Source organism: Dipteris shenzhenensis, chromosome 16 (genome assembly GCF_047967505.1).
Source record: "Dipteris shenzhenensis isolate YYH24624 ecotype China chromosome 16, Dip_SZ_1.0, whole genome shotgun sequence".
NCBI classification, from domain to species: domain Eukaryota; kingdom Viridiplantae; phylum Streptophyta; class Polypodiopsida; order Gleicheniales; family Dipteridaceae; genus Dipteris; species Dipteris shenzhenensis.
In genome coordinates, this window is record NC_141611.1 from 5,271,083 (window position 1) to 5,276,674 (window position 5,592).

Genomic DNA, 5,592 nt, shown 5'->3' on the forward strand with positions numbered 1-5,592 from the left:
TCGTTAGTGGTACCAGAGATGCAAAACTTTCCTTGAGATTGTGAAGAGTAGTGGGATAGCCCTCGTATTTCCTAATCAATAGCATCTCCATGACTTCCCTCCATCCTTCACTCTTGGTGGGAGATCCCAAAGATCCAGATAGCACAATCACTGCATGGTGATGACCTGCCCTAGCAAGATGACCAAGAGGAGTCCTAGAGACTGTTGATCTGACTTTAGACATCATTGCTATGATGCAATCCATGATGCAAATGCAAGCTCAATCAAGGAATCCTTACTCACATGTTACAACTTTAGGAGTTGACTGCGGACTCACTGTGGATAGTTGATGCCAAAGAACGGCTCCAAACAGATCAAGAAACAAGTGAAGCTAGCTAGAGGCTAGAGAAGAATGTCTTCAAGAGCATACCAAAACATGCAAGAAGCTACCCAAGAGGTGAAAGAAGAGCACATTCAAGCAACACAAGCAAAAAGGAGGCCAAATCAAGCTTTACTATTTTCAACACTGCAAGCCAAAGCAATCAACCTCCACTCATTCCTTCTTACTATAGACACTAGACTTTGATAGATAGATCATATAGATAGAAACATTAGTTCTCTTGTCTTGGCTTAGCTAATTCAAGAGTTACTTTTCCATTGTGTAGACATAGGACAATGACAAGTGGATCTTGGTTTTCATGCAAATGATATGCAAAGCCGTCACTTGGTGGCAAAAGTGGTGTAGAAAGCACCACAATGATTTATTAGAGATAGTTCACTATGATTATCAGATTTCATCAAGGACATCAGAGCATGATTCTTGTTACATCAATACCATCTACACACCCAATATATGAGCTAGATCAAGGGGCCACAAAGTTAGTCAACCACTACATAAATGGCTAGCAAGTGTCAAACAAGGACCACATAAATAAGTTTACGCATCATCTTAGGTCTGACATTCAGTGGTATGTTTATAGCTTTGAGGTAACGATGAAGTATGACACTGCCTACCAGGTTGTGTAGAACTTTGGGCTCAAGAACAAGGGTCATGGACCCAAAAACCCTCTCAACAAGGGTCATGGACCAGGCTCGTGGACCAAACGCCCTCACAAAACAAGTACCAAGAGATCTCAAGGCAAGTAGGTTCCAACCTCAGCAATACCCCACATAAAAAGACAAATAGTATGGAAGCTTTCTCAACACAAAGAAAAAGCAGAGGTGTGACAACATATTTTTGCTATCAATACCATGTGCATGGCCACAACTATTAGAGTTAGCCATCTCCTGGGTGTTAGTCAAGGAGAGAGAGCTTTTATGTGGGTGTGCCCACCTGGAGAGAGGTGTAGCATTTTCCTCCTTTCTCAATGCTTTTCTACAGTTTAGCTGGGGGTTTATGCTAGGGTTAGAGGATCAATTAGATGGGTCTAGTATAGGCCATAATTGAGGCCTGGTTTGAGGCCAGTAGGAGGTCAGTTTGGGATCCTGATGAGGTTTGATCTAAGGTTTGATCTACCCAACCAAACCAAGTCAGATCAACCAACCAGACCCCATCAACTCAATCGGCCAGGTTAGTAGGCCCCTACCCCCTATGTATAGGGTACCCTCATTTGGCCCTAGTTGGCAATCTCTTGCATAGTTTCTAGCCTATCTTAGGCAAGTATCGACAAAGTCAATAGCCTATTGCAGATCTACCTCAAATGTATCAGTGGCATAGTTCTTCCCTCATATTGTACCAATTCTGTGGAGGTTTTCTCAATAATACATGCAAAGTTTTCTTGTATAATCATGTGCAGTCTATTCTCTCTCTAGCCTAATTTATTGTCTCTCTCCATTCAAAGATCTTCTCTCTATCTCTATTTGTATACTCCTCTTTACTTTGACAATAAGAGGCGTTGCCCCCATTTGCATCCTGCAAATTGTTCTTCCCTTCTATCAAGATTTGCCACAAGCTCGAGCTATCTCAACAATCTCATTGGTGGGAAAAATTCAGCAAAAGAGAGACCCTCTAGGAGAACCAGTAGAAGAGGTTCTCTGTGTTATCTAGTTTGATGGTGGCAGTTTGGATGTTTTTTTGGTTGAGTCCCACTCCACTGAGCTCCATCTTCCCATAGTATAATCAGCAATGGTGCTCCAACTCCATAGTGCATTTTGGGAGTATGCAACACCAATTCACACCACATCAATAGTGCTAAACATCAAGCTTTGCATTAGTGGGATAGCACATATATACTTGCTAACCATCGCATAGTAGTCAATTGGCAGGAGTGCACCATTTTAGTTCAACATACAAATAGGGAGGCTGGGTACTTTTTATGGTGCCTAACCTGATGCACTAGAAGTTAGTAGTAGCTAGTTTATCAATGACACAGTACAAGTAGTTCTTGGAAAGGGATCTTCAGCATTACCTTTTTTTTCAATTTTGGCAAAAGGGGGTGATGGTCATTTGTAGCTCATGACATGGGCGCCTACATTACAGTTATGTATCCCTGCAACCCACAACCAAGATAGTCAACAGGGATGATGTTAGCCTATATAGTAGCAGACATCAACCACACAAGATAGCACTGGCAAATCAACAATACAATATGGTAGCCTGTATAGGGTTGCTATATGGATGCAAGGGAGGTCCGGTGTCATGAGGACATGATTTCATTTTAACTTCTAACATAATTAAATATACACATGAATGCCTTGGACTTTGGTGGCATGGGAATTTTGGGAGTCCTAATATGTGTGTCAGGCTCAGGAAATTAATTCCTAGGGACCCTAGGAAAATTGTGCGCTTGTTAGTGTATTAATTGTGCCTTGGGGTGGTTTTCTGGTTGCCATAAAAGAGTAGAAAAAATACACTTAGTATTTTGAGATTAAAATTTGGAAAAAATACACTTAGTATTTTGCCAATTGTGTCCACAGGCTAGGAACAACCAAGTTTAGGTACATGTAGGCCAAGACAGGTCAATTCTAGGCAAGCCAGGCGTGGGAAGAGAAGTCACCCACCTTCTAGAGCCAAGCGCGTGTTGGAAAAGAAGGTTGCATACCTTTTTGGGTCCCAGGAGATGCTAGGAGGAGGACAACTAGGTTTCTTGCTGTAGGCAAGCTGATTCTACTAGGACGATTGGGTTTTAGAGGTAGGCTAGTCCAAGGATGTCTAGAGTAGGGGCAATCTGATTTGTGGATGCCTTGTGCTATTCTAGACTCCATCAAATTGGTCAAACTACTTTTGGGGCCTTCCAGGCTGTGGTTTTATTGGTTGACCTATTTACTGTGCTAATTGCTAATAGATACCAGGCTATTTATGCTGTGGTTGGTCTATTGCAGAGTAATAAAAGGTTGGCCATTGTGTTTTTGGGCTAATTCTAGTCAACATAAGGCTAGACAAACTTGTTTGTGGGTTTTTCTATACTAGGGCTGTTATAGCCAGGTGATTATGCAGTGAGATCTCTTGTAATTGGTAAGCTTTTGTGCCTTGTTGTGCATTACGATTCATAGATTGTTAGTCAAGGGGCATCATAAAAACCAAGGGCTAAGTGTTGGCCTTGCATGCCAAAGGATTGATGCCGTAATAGCTTGGTTAGGCTGAGATTGTTGGACGATTTTACTGTGGGAGCTACGGCAATTTTCTAGATACGTTATGCCTTGGATTGGATCCATTGCATCAAGAAATATCCATTGTTGGACGATTTTACTGTGGGAGCTACGACAATTTTCTAGATGCGTTATGCCTTGGATTGGATCCATTGCGTTATGCCGTAATAGCTTGGTTAGGCTGAGATTGTTGGATGATTTTACTGTGGGAGCTACGGCAATTTTCTAGATGCGTTATGCCTTGGATTGGATCCATTGCCGTAATAGCTTGGTTAGGCTGAGATTGTTGGACGATTTTACTGTGGGAGCTACGGCAATTTTCTAGATGCGTTATGCCTTGGATTGGATCCATTGCATCAAGAAATATCACATAAATGGTTGATCATTCTGCACTGTAAAATCGGCACTCAAATAATTCTTCCAAGTAGAAAGTTCATGGATTACAGTCAGCATTTCCTTTTCATAAATCTTTAAATGCTTTTTAGTAGGCCATAAAATGCAACTTTCATAAGCCATAACCCGTCCTTCTTGCATGAGGACTGCATTTTTCCAACATGCATCAGCTTGAACATGAAAAACCTTCCGTAAGGTAGGTAAATCAGCACCGGCTGTGAGTGATATTTTCCTTCAGTGTCTCAAAAGAGGCATTCTCTTTCTCAATCCAAGAAAATGGTTTTTTCTTCTTCTACAAAGCATCTAATGGAGTGGTAATCTCGGCAAAGTGAAGGATAAAGTGATGGTAATATGAACATAGTCCAAGAAAGCTCAGTAGCTCATGCAAATTCTTGGGTTGGGGTCTGGAGCGCCAATTCCCTTTATTAAGAATGCCTATCAAAATATTGAGTATGAGATGAATTTAACAACATGCCATGAGTAGAAATTAGACAAGTTAGCAGCGTTGTGTTCTACACCAAAAGAGCTTCAAATATGTCTTTACACCTTGAAATTTAGGTAGCACATGAAAAAGTTACATAAATTTTAAAGGAGATGGGCTTTTATATTTTAGTGTATTTTTTGTTTTACCCCTCCTCATCCAAAAGACAGCCGCCCCTTCTTGGGCCTCACATATTATGAAAAATTTGTATAAATCTTAAAATCTTGCATATTTTTCAAGGTAACTTATATTTTGTGGGATGGGGGACATGAGAGTTTCATATTTTTTCCTTGCATATTTGAACATTTTAAAGGAAATCCATGCATATTGTGTATGGACCTTGTCTCCCTATACCCTAGATTTTGGACGAGGGTAGTAACATAATACATTTTGAGTTGGTAACCCAAGGGTTGCAGCCAGCTCCTAATTGCCTTAACCTTGGCTGGGTCCATTCATACCTCATCCTTAGCAATCGTATGGCCTAAAAAGTGTATCTCTTGCATGAAGAATTCAATTTTCTTTGGATTGGCAATCAACTTTTGCTTTCTGAGCTTGGCAAATACAATAGACAAGTGCTTCTTATGTTCAGACTCATTCTTCGAAAACACACTGATATCATAAAAAACGTACAGACAAGAGATCTGTGCTCTCGAAAAATCCTATCCATCATACGATTGAATATGGCTAGAGCATTAATGTAATCAATACACATATGCCAAGAACCATCTTTCTTTTGAACAAGCAGTATTGGATGAATAGTACGGAGATGAACTAGGCTGAATCAGACCCTTCTCCAAAAGATCATTGACTCGACTCATTATTTATTTTTGCTACACTGCACTAACCCTGTATGATGGCTTATTAGATGAGCTTCTTCTTGGCACTATATTGATACCATGATCCTCTAGCCTCTCGGGTGGAAGTTCACCAAGTAAAGCATTAGAAAAGCAATCAGCCCCTTGGTCAAACAAGATCAACATTGTCTGATTTCTCAATTTGCCCCAGGTATGGCATAATTCTGTATCCTCTCCCTATGGCTTCTCACTTATCGCATCTCACAAAATCATTAGGAAAGATTCGGGGTCTCAAAAGCACCTCATAAGGAATGGATTAAGAAATGTATTAAGTTAATTGGAATTGAAACCACTATA